Consider the following 14,705-nt stretch of genomic DNA (forward strand, 5'->3'; position numbering starts at 1 on the left):
AGGAGTCTCATAAAAAAACCCTACCATTTCCGCCTCCACCAGCGCCATCGGCAGCCCATTCCAAACACTCACTACTCTCTGCGTAAAAAACTTACCCCTGACATCTACTCTGTACCTACTGTCAATCATCTTAAAACTATGCCCTCTCGTGCTAGCCATTTCAGCCCTGGGAAAAAGCCTCTGACTATCCACACGATCAATGCCTCTCATTATCTTGTACACCTCTATCAGGTCACCTCTCATCCTCCGTCGCTCCAAGGAGAAAAGGCTGAGTTCACTCAACCTCTTCTCATAAGGCATGCTCCCCAATCCAGGCAACATCTTTGTAAATCTCCTCTGTACCCTTTCTATGGTTTCTACGGTTTCTATGTCCTTCCTGTAGTAAGGCAACCAGAACTGAGCACAGTACTCCAGGTAGGGTCTGACCAGGGTCCTATATAGCTGCAACACTACCTCTTGGCTCTTAAACTCAATCCAATGATTGATGAAGGCCAATGCACCGTATGCCTTCTTAACATGTATAGCAGCTTTGAGTGTCCTATTGGCTGGGACCCCAAGGTCCCTCTGATCCTCCACACTGCCAAGAGTCTTGTCATTAATACTATATTCTGCCATCATATTTGACCTACAAATCACACTTATCTGGGTTGAACTCCATCTGCCACTTCTCAGCCCAGTTTTGCATTCAATCAATGTCCCGCTGTAACCTCTGACAGCCCTCCACACTATCCACAACACCCCCAATCTTTGTGTCATCAGCAAATTTACTTACCCATCCCTCCACTTCCACATCCAGGTTATTTATAAAAATCACAAAGAGTAGGGGTCCCAGAACAGATCCCTGAGGCACACCACTGGTCGCCGGCCTCAATGCAGAAAATGACCTGTCCACAACCACTCTTTGCCTTCTGTGGGCAAGCCAGTTCTGGGTCCACCAAGCAATGTCCCCTTGGATCTAATGCCTCCTTACTTTCTCAATAAGCCTTGCATGGGGTACCTTATCAAATGCCTTGCTAACATGTCTGCGCAAACAAGTTGTCCCTCATGTTCCTAATAATCCGTTCCCCTCTCATTCTTGATTCTGCAACCATGGGGAAAAGGCAGTGTGCATTCCCCCAATTTATAGCCCTCATGATTTTATGTACCTCCATAAGGTCACCCCCATAAATTCTCAAACACTCCATGGAATAAAGTCTCACCCTGCCCAACCCCTCTCTGAGTCCTTCCAGCACCCTAGTAATTCTTCGCCGCACTCCTTCCAGTTTAATAGCATTTTTCCTAGAGCAGAATGAACAAAACTAAACATGATACTGCACATGCGACCAAGAATTGGTACTCCGCTGTGCAACCACAAGATATTCCAGAGGAATTCTCTGCTGTATTTTACTCCCCCAAATTCCTCGAGCCAAAGTACTTTCATAGACGAGCCCTTTCTGAGTCATGATCACATTAGAAGCCATTCTGAATAAGGGTCTTAGGCCTGAAATGTTAACTCTTTCACTATTCATAGATGCTGCCTGACCTGCCAATTCCTAAGGGAAAAGTGTACACTCATTTGATATTTATTCAGTCACCCATGAATCAGAATCAGATATAATATTACCGACGTATGTTGCAAAATTTGTTGTTTTCCGGCAGCAGTACAGTGTAATACATAAAAAAGCTATACATTACAATAAGACATATTTTAAAAAATTAAGTAGTGCAAACAGGGAGCAAAAATAGTCAGGTGATATTCATGATTTGTTTGTCAAAAATATGGTGACAGTGGGGAAGAAGCTGTTCCTAAAATGGTGAGTGTGTGCCTTCAGGCTAGTTTATCTCCTCTCTGATCGTAGAAATGAAAAGAGGACACATCTTAGGTGCTGGAAGTCTTTAATGGTGCCATCTTTTTGACGCAACAAATTAATGTCAAGCTTATGTAGTGATGAAGATGCCTGACATTTTATGGCATGATATAAAGGATAGTGGATTCAGAGAATAGCCCTATTGAAAAGAGGAGGAAAGGAATCAAAGATTAATGAAAAGAGATGCTGGGATGTTACTCTTTGCTGTAGTCGTTAAAACCCAGTACATGCAGGTAAGGACATTCTCCATTCAGTTTTAGCTGAGGTGAGTCAAGGCCTTTTCACTAAAAATGTCTCAGTCTCTTCCTCCTGGAATGGCAAAGTTATTAAAAACACAGTAAACTATATCAATTTTGACACATGATCTGGAGCACAAAGCAGAAGCTGACTAGATCTGTCTAGACAGTGGAAGTATGTGCTTTATCTCCCAGTGGTCCTCTTAGTGACACATCCTGCAGAGGCATATTCCATATTCCATCACTCCTGCGATGCTGCTCAGGCCCTTTTTACTGTGCATCTTATTTATAAGAGCTATTGTCACTGACAAGCCATCGGTGATGTGACTTTTCTTCTCTGTGGGAATGCGGTGTAGGGATGTCAGTGGATTAACTAACTACCAGGAGCAAACCCACTGTCTTTAGCAAAGCTCTCCAATCCTTGATCTCTTGGCCTCTGTACATATTAACTGACACTAACAGAAGATTTACCCTGTAAATCTTATTCTATTTTGCTCAGAGTATAAAATCTGTTGACCTTCATTGAATTATACTTTAGCAAGGTCAGTTCATACTTGAAGTACATGTTACAAAAGTGAACTAAAGGAGCAAGAGAGTCTGCAGAATTTTTACTTAGAAGAATACATTGCAACAGAAATCTTATTTTAATTGGTGGAACATCAATGTCCATGAGACATTTACTGAATTCAACATCGGAATTCAAAACAGCCCAAATGAATTGCATCAGTCTCATCTAAGCCCATTTTCCTAAAGTAGATATTCTGTCAGGGTTACAATGGTCAACAAATGAGGAATAGAACAGAGGTTGAATAGAATCTTTTCTTCCTTCAAAAGACTACTTAAGAATGGCGCATGCTCTCGGCTCCTACTTTTCCAAGGTAAAAGTACTAGAGGTCACTATGGCTTTGAAGGGTTGGAGAAATGTAATGTGTTTTTTTCAAACAAACATACACTTTAAAAGAGAAGCTTCAAGATGAGCATCATTCTAGCAAATACTGCAAGAAAGAAATGCAATCACCATCTTGCTATATTATCCACTATTCTCTACGGAAAGATGTGCTGGCCTTGGAGACTGTCCAGAGGAGGTTCACAAAACTGATCCCAGGAATGCACAGTTTAACCTCCGAGGAGCATTTGAGTGTTTGGCCTGTACTCAGTGGAATTCAGAAGGTTGAGAGGAGATCTCATTGAAACCTATCTGATACTGTAAGGACTGGAAGGTTTCAACATGGGGACGATAGAATCATAGAACAGTACAGCATAGAAACAGGCCCTTTGTCCCTCTAGTCTATGTCAAACTGTATTCTGCCTAGTCCCATTGACCTGCACCTGGATCATAGCCTCCATACCCCTCCCATTCATGTACTTATCCAAACTTTTCTTAAATGTTGCAGACAAACTCACATAGATAGATAGATAGATGGACAGACAGACATACTTTATTGATCCCAAGGAAAATTAGGTTTTGTTACAGTTGCACCAAACAAGAACAGAGAACAAATGCAGCAATACAAAACCACAATCAAATAATAATATGTAAACCACGCCCGACGGAAATAAGTCCAGGACCAGCCCATTGGCCCAGGGTGTCCGACCCTTCAAGGGAGGAGCTGCAAAGTTTGATGGCCACAGGCAGGAATGACTTCCCATGACGCTCAGTGCTGCATCCCGGTGGAATGAGTCTCTGGCTGAATGTACTCCTGTGCCCAACTGTGTAAATGATGTTACACGCCGACGTCAGTTTGGCATCCACCACATCCAATAGCAGCTCATTCCACATTCACAAAATCATCTAAGAGAAGAGGTTCACCCTTAAATATTTCACATTTTACCATTAAACTATGACCTCTAGTTCTAGTCTCATCCAACCTCAGTGGAAGATCCCTGCTTGCATTTACCCTATCAATATCCCTCATAATTTAGTATTATAATATTCTCATGTACTCCAGAGAATAAAATCCTAACCTATTCACTCTTTCCCAATATCTCAGGTCCTCAAGTCCTAGCAATATCCTATTTAATTTTCTCTGTCCTCTTTCAATCTTACAGATACTTTTCTTGTGGGTAAGTGACCAGAAGTGCACACAATATTCCACATTTGGTCCCACCAACATTTTATACAACATCAGCATAACATTCCAACTGTACTTAATACTCTGATTTATGAAGGTCAATATGCCCAAGGCTCTCTTTACGACTCTATCTACCTGTGATGCCAATTTCAAGGAATTATGGATCTGTATACCGAAATCGTGCTGTTCTATCACATTCCTCAGTAACGTATAGTAAATTGTGTAAGTCCTATCCTGGTTTTTCCTCACAAAAAGCAACATCTCGCACTTGTCTGCATTAAATTACATCTGTCATTTTTCAGCCTATTGTTCCAGCTGGTCCAGATCCCACTGCAAGCTTTAATAGCCTTTCTCACTGTCTACTATACCAACCCCCTTCCCAGTCTTGGTGTCATCCACCAACATTCTGATCTAGTTTATCATCCAGGTCATTGATATAGATGACAAACAACAATGGACCTACAACTTCATCCTTGTGGCTCACTATTATTCAAGAGGCCTCCAGTCAGAAAGGCAACCATCTACGACCACTCAATGACTTCTTTCGCTATGCCAATGTTGAATCCAATTTACTACTTCATTTTGAATGCAAGCATCTTAAACTTCTGGACTAGCTTCCCATTTGCAACTTTGTCAAAGGCCTTGCTAAGATCAATGTAAACAATGTCTCCTGCATTTCCTTCATCAACTTTCCTGGTAGCCTACTCGAAAACTCTATTAAATTGGTTTTGCATGACCTACCACTCAGAAAGCCACTTTGACTACCCCTAATCAGGCCCTGTCTACCCAAATAATTATATAATCTGATCCCTTGAAATACCTACCAATAACTTACTCACTGCGGAGTCAGGCTCAGTGGCCAGTAACTTCCTATCTTATTCTTAGATCCTTTCTTGACCATTGGACAACATTATCTATGCTCCTGTCATTTGGCTCCTCAACATGGCTAAGAACGTTTTAAAAACTTCCAATTTCTGAATGAGCCGCCCACAAGGTCCAAAGGGACACCTTGTCAGGCTCAGGGGACTTATGCCACTCCAATTTACTTCAAGAGACCAAGCAGGTCCTCTTCTTTAATCTGATATGGTCCATGACCTCTCTACATTTTGCCTCTATAGACTGTCATTCTCTTAAATAACTACAGATGCAAAAAATCCATTTAATATTTCCACCATCTCTTTTGGCTCCACGCATAGATAGACAATGATGCTGATTTTCATGTGAATCAGTTTTGTCCTTTGCTATTCTTTTGCTCTTAATATATCTGTAGATGCCATTGGGATTCTCTTTCAGCTTGTTTGCCAGAGTAACCTCATGCCTTCTTTTAACTCTCCTGATTTCCTTCTTAAGTATTATCTTGCTTTTCTTACACTCCTTAAATTCTTCACATTTATTCCTTGCTGCCTATACACACCGTGCACTTCCTTCTTATTAACCAGGGTCTCAATATCACTCAAAAGCTAAGGTTCCCTACACCTGTTAGCCTTGCTTTTTATTTACAAGAACATGCAAACTCTGTACTCTCAACATTTCATTTTTGAAGTCCTCCTACTTATAAAGTATCCCTTTGACAGGAAACACTATCCAAATCCACACCCGCCAGACCCTTTCTGATGCCATCAATATTATCCTTCCTCCAATTTAATATCTCAACTTGAGGACCAGTTCTATCCTTCTCCATAATTATCTTGAAACTAAAATCAAATATAGCCAGCTGGTGGTGTAGTGGCATCAGCACCGAACTTCAAGGCAAGTGGTCCCGAGTTTTAATCCGGTTGGCTCCTTGAATGCTTTCCATCGTACTGGGTTGGACATCAAGCTAGCAGCTCGGTCTTGTAAAAAAACAGTCAAATGATACGGAAAAGTCAAAAAATGCCACCCGATGCACCACAAGGCATGAAAAGGGACAGCAGCAACAAAATGAAATATCTTGAAAAGGTTTGAACGGCAGATAATTGGAGATTGGGAGAGAAAGAAGAGTGGCTCACAGAGGCCAGTCAGTGTGCATTTAAAAGCAGTGCTTCACAGGAGTTTTGGCTTTGAACAATGGCCAATCAGAGATCAAGAGCGAGAGAAGGTGTGACTCACACAGACCAACGAGTATGCTTTGTAACACAGCACTTCATGGCAGTTTTGGTGTTTGAATGGTGGCCAATCAGAGATTGGGATTCATTAGCAAGTGCAAATTAAAATATGGCAGGGCAAGCAGAGCAATCTTTGTTGGAGTGGGGATTTTGAGGCTTTAGCTCTTCAAGGCTTCAGCGAGATCAGTCTTGAGTGAGAGAAGATTTTTGTGTTAGTCTATTTGCTGTTTCCTTCTTTATAATTGCACAGTTAGGAGGTACCAGGCAGGATAGTTGAATGTTCTTCTTGCGGGATGTGGGAAGGCATGGAGATCTCTGGTGTCCCTGACAACTTCCCCTGCAAGAAGTGCATCCAGCTGCAGTTTCTAACACAACACATTAAGTAGCTGGAGCTGGAACTGGATGAGCTCTGGATCATTTGGGAGGCTGAGGGGATGATAGACAGGACACATAGAAAGGTAGTTACACCCAAGGTGCAGGACACAGAAAACTGGGTGACAATCAGGAGGGTGAAAGGAGTTAACAGCCAGTGCAAGATACCCCTGTGGCCATCCCCCTCGAAGACAGGGAAACCATTTTGGATACTGTTGGGGGTGCATGACTTAGCAGAGGAAAGTTGCAGCAGTCAGGTATCTTTCAATGAGTCTGGCTCTCTGGCTGAGAAGGGAAGGGCGGGTGGAGAAGGGGCGAGCTGTGGTGATAGGGGATTCATTAGTTAGGGGAGCAGAAAGGAAGTTCTGTAGATGAGCACGAGATTCCTGAATGGTATGTTACCTCCTGGGTGCCAAGATCTGGGACATCGTGGATCAAGTCCTTAGCATTGTTAAATGGGAGGTTGAGCAGCCAGAGGTCGTGGTCCATATAGGTACCAATGGCATAGGTAAGAAGAGGGCGAGCTTCTGCAAAGTGAATTCAGGGAGTTAGGTGCTAAGTTAATGGACAGGATCTCCAGCGTTGTGATCTCAGGATTGCTAACTATGCCACATGCTAGTGAGGCCAGAAATAGGAAGAATATACAATTTAACACATGGCTAAGGAGTTGGTGTAGGAGGGAGGTTTTCAGATTTTTGGAACATCATGCTCTCTTCCAAGGAATGTAGGACCGGTACGGAAGGGATGGTTTGCACCTGAACTGGAGGGAGATTAATATCCTAGCGGGAAGGTTTGCTCGTACTGCACGGAGGGAGAAGGGGTTTAAACTAGCATTACAAGGGGATGGGAAACAGAGTGCCAGAACAGATAATGGAGAGGTGGTGGAGACAGATGTTGTTAAGATCTCAAACAAAGTCAGGAGTCAAAAGGTTGAGCATGGAGTGACGAATATCACGGGGCAACAAAGATTTTGTTTCCTGAATACTTTTGGGCTTATCTTATAGATTTTAGGCAGCTGATCAATAAAATCAACATGAAATTTCCCTGTCATGCACCATTTAAAAAAAAGTCACCTATATTTGTTATTTCAATTCATAATTCGAGTCAATTAAAATATTGCCCACAATTTAAGCTGAAAAGTTTTCCATCTTGACCAGGCATGCCTGGGCGTGCTTAGGCAGGGTGGATGCTGCATGTCAGGACATGTTTTAGAAAATGAGGATGTAATGTCAAGAGGAGCCAGATGAATATGCCATGATGCACAGGAGAGGAATGGAAGACAACACTGATACTGATACAGATTTTGAACCCTTTATGTCGAGTGAGCCTCATCTGATAACTTAATCTGAGTTAAATGACCTGGTCAGAGACTTGGGTTTGTCAAAGGCAAAAGCAGGATTACTGGGTTCAAGACTGCAAGTATGGAATCTGCTGTCACCAGGCACAAATATTTATGTGATGGATTTTGATATTTGAGTCAGATGTTTCCCAGGATAACTGATGCCACAATGAAGGAAAGCATTTTTGTTGGCCCACAAATCAAACAAGTTACTAAGGACTGGTAACTCAAAGAACGTCCGGAGGGTCTGGAGAAAATCTCACGAAGGTATTACATGAACGGTGTTGTTGAAAATTTTCTTGGCAACTACAGAGGCCTAAACTATGTACAGCTAGTTGACAACAAGCTTCAAGCATACAAAACCACAAATGCAACATGTCACTAAAGGGTCAGTCTCTGCATTCCCATTTAGACTTCTCTCCTGCAAATCTTGGTGCTGTCAGTGATGAGCATGGTAAAAGGTTTCACCAGCATTATTACGGTCAATGAGAAACAGTATCAGAGCAACTGGAATCCATCAATGCTGGCTGATTATTGTTGGACACTTAAATGAGAAGCCTCAGACACTGAGTACAGATGAAAATCATCAACAAAACATATTTAGCTTAGTTAAATTATTGCAAAGCATCAGCACCATTAGGCAATTAAATTCCTTATAGTCAGTAAAAGCTAATTTCTTGTTTTCCAAATTCCTACACGATACAAGTATGCTGAAATTATATTTGTGTTCAGCTTCAGGCAGTCTACCATAATCATAAAAAATTCCGAAGAAGCAACATTTTCGAAAAAAATTGTTGTCAAGTGTATTTTGAGTTGCATATGTTTTAATGCAAGAAGTACTGTAGGAAAGGCAGATAGACTCTAGGAATGGATCAGCACACAGAATTATGATATTATAGCCGTTAGTGAGATGTGAGATTTGGTTGCAGGAGGGGAAGGACAAGCAGCTCAATACCCCAGGGTTCCGTTGTTTTAGGTGTGAAAGAACGGGGTGGTGTCACTAGTCAGGGAAAATTTCATAGCCGTACTTAGTCAGGATAGGCTAGAAAACTCATTTAGTGAGGATTTAAGGGTGGAACTAAAGAATAAGTAAGGTACGACCATGTTAATGATGCTATTTTACAGACCACTCAGCAGTGCGAGAGACTTAGAGGAATAAATTTGCAGAGAGATCATAGACTGTTGTGAAAAACATAAGGTTGTGTTAGTAGATGATTTTAATTTTTCACATATTGACTGGGACTCCCATATTGTAAAAAGGACTACATGGGATAGAGTTTGTCAAATGTGTTCAGGAAAGTTTCCTTAATCAGTACATAGAAGTCCCAATGAGAGAGTGTGCAATAATTGATCTCCTATTAGGGAATGAGCCAGTGCAGGGGACAACTTGGTAACTGGGAGACCTTCAAAAGTGAAAATTTGAGAGCACAAGGCATGTCAGAATAAAAGGCAAGGACAACAGATTTAGAGAGTCTTGGTTTTTGAGAGATATTGAGGCCTTAGCTAAGAAAACAGAGGAGGTGCATAGCAGGTATAGATAGCTAGGAACCTGAGGAGTATAAGGAATGCAAGAGAACACTTAGAAAAGAAATCAGGAGAGCTAAAAAAGGCACAAGATTGCTCTAGCAGACAAAGTGAAGGTGAATCCTAAGGGCTTCTACAGAAATGTTAAAAGGTTTGCAAGGGACAAAAAGGGCCATTTGGAAGATCAGAGGGCTAAAATGCTGGAGCTTTTGGAAAGAATCATGTTGGATAAGGCACTGGGACTGGATGGGTTGTACCCCAGGCTACTGTGGGAGGTGAGGGAGGAGATTGCTGAGCCTCTGGCGATGATCTTTGCATCATCAATGGGGACGGGAGAGGTTCCGGAGGATTGGAGGATTGCAGATTTTGTTCCCTTATTCAAGAAAGGGAGTAGAGATAGCCCAGGAAATTATAGCAACACACATCAAAGTTGCTGGTGAACGCAGCAGGCCAGGCAGCGTCTCTAGGAAGAGGTACAGTCGACGTTTCAGGCCGAGACCCTTCGTCAGGACTGTGTGTTGCTTGAATTTCCAGCATCTGCAGAATTCCTGTTGTTTGCAGGAAATTATAGTCCAGTGAGTCTTACTTCAGTGGTTGGTAACTTGATGGAGAAGATCCTGTGAGGCAGGATTTATGAACATTTGGAGAGGCATAATATGATTAGGAATAGTCAGCGTGGCTTTGTGAAAGGCAAGTCGTGCCTTATGAGCCTGATTGAATTTTTTGAGGATGTGGCTAAACACATTGATGAAGGTAGAGAAGTAGATGTAGTGTATATGGATTTCAGCAAGGCATTTGATAAGGTATCACATGCAAGGCATATTGAGAACGTAAGGAGGCATGGGATACAAGGAGACCTTGCTTTGTGGATCCAGAATTGTCTTGCTGACAGAAAGCAAGGAGTGGTTTCAGATGGGTCATATTCTGCATGGAGGTCGGTGACCAGTTGTGTGCCTCAGGGATCTGTTCTGGGACCCCTTTTCTTTGTGATTTTTGTGATTTTTATAAATGACCTGGATGAGGAAGTAGAAGGATGGGTTAGTAACTTTGCTGATGACACAAATGTTGGAGGTGTTGTGGATAGAGTGGAGGGCTGTCAGAGGTTACAGCAGGACATCAATAAGATGTAAAACAGGGCTAAGAAGAGACAGATGGAGTTCAACCCAGGTAAGTGTGAGGGGGTTCATTTTGATAGGTCAAATATGATGGCAAAATATAGTATTAATGGTAAGACTCTTGGCAGTGTGGAGGATCAGAGAGATCTTGGGGTCCGAGTCCATAGGACACTCAAAGCTGCTGTGCAGGTTGACTGTGTGGTTAAAAAGGCATATGGTGCATTGGCATCCATCAACCGTGGGATTGAGTGCAAGAGCTGAGAGGTAACGTTACAGCTATATAGGACCCTGGCCACTTGGAGTACTGTGCTCAGTTCTGGTCGCCTCACTACAGGAAGGATGTGAAAACTACAGAAAGGGTGCAGAAGATATTTACAAGGATGTTGCCTGGATTGGGGAGCATGCCTTTTGAGAATAGGTTGAGTGAACTTGGCCTTTCCTCCTTGGAGTGATGGACGATGAGAGGTGACCTGATAGAGATATATATAAAATGATGAGAGGCATTGATTGTGTGGATAGTCAGAGGCTTTTTGCCAGGGCTGAAACGGCTAACATTTGAGGGCACATTTTTAGGTGCTTGGAAGTAGGTACAAAGGAAATGTCAGGGGTAAGTTGTTGTTTTTTTCTCCCCCCCACACAAAGTGCGTGGAATGGACTGCTGGCGATAGTGGTGGAGGCAGATACGATAGGGTCTTTTAATAGATTCCTGGATAGGTACATGGAGCTTAGAAAAAATAGAGGGCTATGAGTAACCCTAGGTAATTGCTAAAGTAAGTACATATTCAGCACAGCATTGTGGGCCAAAAGGCCTGTATTGTGCTACAGGTTTTCTATGTTTCTATGTTTCTATGCATAGAGCCAAATGAGATGAGGGAGATCATAAATAGATTTTTTCATCTGCATTCACTCGGGAGATGGACACAGTCTATAGAGTGAGGAAGATCAGCAGCAAGATTATGGACCCTCCACAGATTACAGAGGAGGAGGTGTTTGCAGTCTTTAGGCAAATTCGGTTGGATAAGTCACCAGGGCCTGACATGTTGTTCCCACGGACCTTGTGAGAGGCAAGTGCAGAAATTTGAGTAGCCCTGCCAGAGAATTTTAAATCATCTTTAGCAATAGGTGAGGGGCTGGAGGAATGGAGGATAGCTGTTTGAGAAAGGCTCTAAAAATAAACCAGGAAGATGTAGGCTGGTGAGCCTAATATTAGGAGTGGGAAAGTTATTGGAAAATATGAGCATTTGGATTGACAGAGAGTGAATAGGAACAGTCAGCATGCTTTGTGCATGGTGGTAGGTTGCACCTAACCTAATCTTATAAAGTTTTTCGAGGAAGTTACCAGGATGATTGATGAAGACAAAGCAATGACTTCTGTCTACATGAACCTTAGCAAGGCATTTGACAAGGCCCCACATGGAAGGTTGGTCAAGAAGGTTCAGTCACTTGGCATTCAAGATGAGGTAGTAAATTGGATTAGACATTGGCTTTGCAGGAGAAGCTAAATAATGGTAGGAGATAGTTGCTTCTCTGACTGAAGGCCTGTGACCAGTGGAGTGCTGTTGATTGTCGTCTATGGGCTAGATTACAATGTGGTTAACTAGAAAAGCAAATTTGTGGATGATACCAAGATTGGTGGTGTAGTGGACAGCGAGGAAAACTAACAAAGCTTGCAGTGGGATCTGGACCTTTTTGGAAAAATTGTCTGAAAAAATGGCAGATGAAATTTATTGCAGACAAATATGAGGTGTTGCCCTTCAGGAGGACAACCAGTGTAAGGTTTACACAGTAAGTGGTAGGGCACTGAGGAATATGGTAGAATATCCAGGTGCAGGTCAATGGGACTGGGCAGTTTACTTGGTTCAAAATGGACTAGATGGGCCAAAGTGCCGGTTTCACAGGGCCCTGGTTTTCTGTGGCTCTAATAAAACTATAATGACTAGATCCAAAGTGTTCCACAGACAGAGCAATGAATATTTCATTCAGCAATACTGTTCGAAAATATATATTGATACTCAAATCTACCGATATCAGTGGATCTGGGACTGTATACTCAGGTCTTGACTGAAGTTCCCCTTTAAGAAAATGGAAGCGTAGAAGCCAAAGTGGTCCGCAGGCATGAATGAAATGCAAAGGCTTCAGACTCCCACTCTCAGCTATCCTGCTGGAGAATGTACAGGCTTTACAAAATAAAATTGAAGACCTCAGAGCAAGTTTGCAGTACCTGAGGAACATCAAGGAGAGCTGTGAACTTTGCTTTACAGAAACATGGCTCACACCCTTCTTTTTGGACGCAGCATTGTAGCCTGATAGCTTCACCATTCTCCAAAGACAGGACAGCTCAGTCTTTTAAAGGCAGAGGAGATGAAGTATGCTTTAGAATTAACTCATTGTGGTGCACAAACATGGTGGTTCTGTCTCAGTTCTGCTCACCTGACCTGGACATCTAGTGATGAATTGTCATCCATTTAATTTGTTGGGAACCATTCTGCATCTTCGTGGTTGTGGGGACCTTCCACCTCAGGCCAACGTCAGACAGGCTCTTCAGGAGCCGGGCACCGTAATCAGCAGCCATGAAGCAGCACACTCTAATGCCTTCCCTATTATTGCAGGGGATTTCAACCAGGCCAGCTTAAAAAAGTCTCTGAACAACTACCATCAACATATCACCTGTGGAACCAGAGGACCTAATATACTTTACCACTATTATACAACCATCAAGAATGCTTGGACTGGACAATATTCAGGCATTCATCTATGAATCTGAATGAATACATATTTGTTGTGACCATCTTCATCAAGACCTGTGTGGATGAGTGTGTGTCGTTAAGGACATATTGGACATGTCCAAACCTAAAAGCTGTGGATGAACCAGAAGATTCAATAGCATTCAAGACCAGTGATCCAGAACTATACAAGAAGTCCAGGTATGACCTACAAGGCTATTTTAAGGGTGAAGATTCCAGTTGAAGTTAGAGATGGAATCAGATGCCCGTTATCTCTGGCAGGATTTGCAGACCATTACTTCCTACAAGGCAGAAGTAAAATCATGAATGGCTGTGATGCTTCACATCCAGATGAGCTTAATGTCATTTATGCACATTTTGAAAGGGAGAATAAAACTACACCTGTGTGAATCCCTGTGGCATTGATTACACCATTATCTTAGTCTTGGAGGTTGACATCAAAACATTTTTCAAGAGAGTGAACCCTCACATGACATCAGGCCCTGATAGTATACCTGGTTGGGCATTGAATAGTTGTGTCAACCAACTGCAGGGAGTGTTCAAGGATATCTATTGCCCATTTGCGCTCTTATCTACTGTGATGAAGTGCTTTGAGGAGTTGGTCATGGCCAGAATAAACACCTGCCTAAGCAAGGGTCTGGACCCACTGCAATTTGCCTATAGCCACAATAGGTCTACAATAGATGCAATCGGCCTTGGATCACATGGACAATATCAATACCTGTGTAAGGCTGCTGTTTATTGATTACAGCTCAGCATTCTACACAATCATATCCTCATTTCTAATTAACAATCTCCAAAACCTGGGTCTCTGTACTTTCATCAGCAACTGGATTATTGACTTCCTCAGCGGGAAGCCACGGTCAGTGCAGATCAGAAATAACATCTTCTCCTCAATGACAATCAACACTGGAACCCCTCAAGGATGGGTGCTTAGCCCACTGCTCTATTTTCTCTACTGCTCAAAAGTCACCTGTAAATTTGCCAATGACACTGCTATTGTTGTCAGAATTTCAGATGGTGAGGAGGAGGCGTACAGGAATGAAATAGATCAGCTTGTTGAGTGTGCCACAATAACAACCTTGTTTGTCTGTAAGACCAACAAATTGATCGTTGATTTCAGGAAGGGGAAATTGAAGGAACACACACCAGTCCTCATTGAGGATCAGCAGGGTGACTGGTTTCAAGTTCCTGGATGCCAACATGTCTGAAGGTCTATCCTGGGCCCAACACATTGAAGCAATTACCAAAAGGGCACAACAACAGCTAAATTTCCTTAAGAGTTTCTAGAGTCTTGGTATGTCACCAAAGACTCTTGATAATTTCTACAGATGTACCATAGAAAGCATTCTAACTAGCTGCACCAAAATCT

This window comes from Mobula hypostoma, chromosome 2, assembly GCF_963921235.1.
Source record: "Mobula hypostoma chromosome 2, sMobHyp1.1, whole genome shotgun sequence".
Lineage (NCBI taxonomy): Eukaryota > Metazoa > Chordata > Chondrichthyes > Myliobatiformes > Myliobatidae > Mobula > Mobula hypostoma.